Genomic DNA, 841 nt, shown 5'->3' on the forward strand with positions numbered 1-841 from the left:
CCTTTTGCATTAATATCTGTCCATAGAGAATTTGGTATGTTAGGGGTTAATTAGTCTAGCATAGCATCTGACTAATGGCACAAGGTCTAAAATAACAACAACAACAAAATTATTAAACAATAATCCAATACTGTTTTATTTTAATACTATATATATATATAGTATATATAGTTTCTGACTGAAGATACTCACCCAAATCATCCTCAAGGTAATAAGGAATCACTTTTGGCCATCTGTATTCATCACCAATTATAGAATTTCTCCCCAGATTCTGAGACAGAAACAGGACGCTGTTAAATTCTGTCACGTACAGCAGTTATGCTCTATGAACACAAACCAAAAGACGGATTTGATTGGTATCAACAAAATATCATCTCTTACCTCATCATATACAATATCTCCCTCAAAAAGATCAAGAGCAGCCTCTAAAAGCATGAAGAGGACAGAAATGCCATGATAATTCAGACAAGCCACACCAGACGCGTGTGGAGCCGGTGTAATGACCTCTCACCTTCATTGATATCAAACAGATCCTCTTTACCGCCATCGACATTATATTCTGCAAAATCAGTGCTAATGCAGTCAGTCACAGCTGTTACTGTTGTACACTTAATCTTTGTCTATTAAATACATTTGCAGCAAAGAAGAGAGAGAAAGCACCCTTACCGGTCACCCGTTGTGTTGCCTGATAGACAAAATATAATGAGATAAACAATATATAAACAAGATCTTTCAGTTGACAATCATATTAATACATGCCGAATTACTCCAGAACAACAAAACAGATGAGTTACCGACAGTGTTGGGGGTAACACATTACAAGTAACGCAAGTTACGTAAT

General features: G+C 36.1%; 1 long non-coding RNA gene across 1 annotated transcript; it reads right to left on the bottom strand.

The window, feature by feature from the left end:
• Positions 1-245: 245 nt before the first annotated feature.
• LOC107577470 (uncharacterized) lies at positions 246-615 on the bottom strand. Its single transcript, XR_001608207.1, has 3 exons — positions 512-615; positions 382-425; positions 246-271 (listed from the first exon to the last, which is right to left on the bottom strand). It is a non-coding gene; the product is annotated as an uncharacterized lncRNA (long non-coding RNA).
• Between the last annotated feature and the right edge of the window lie 226 nt (positions 616-841).

This window comes from Sinocyclocheilus grahami, unplaced genomic scaffold (assembly GCF_001515645.1).
Source record: "Sinocyclocheilus grahami isolate Dianchi unplaced genomic scaffold, SAMN03320097.WGS_v1.1 scaffold6153.1, whole genome shotgun sequence".
Lineage (NCBI taxonomy): Eukaryota > Metazoa > Chordata > Actinopteri > Cypriniformes > Cyprinidae > Sinocyclocheilus > Sinocyclocheilus grahami.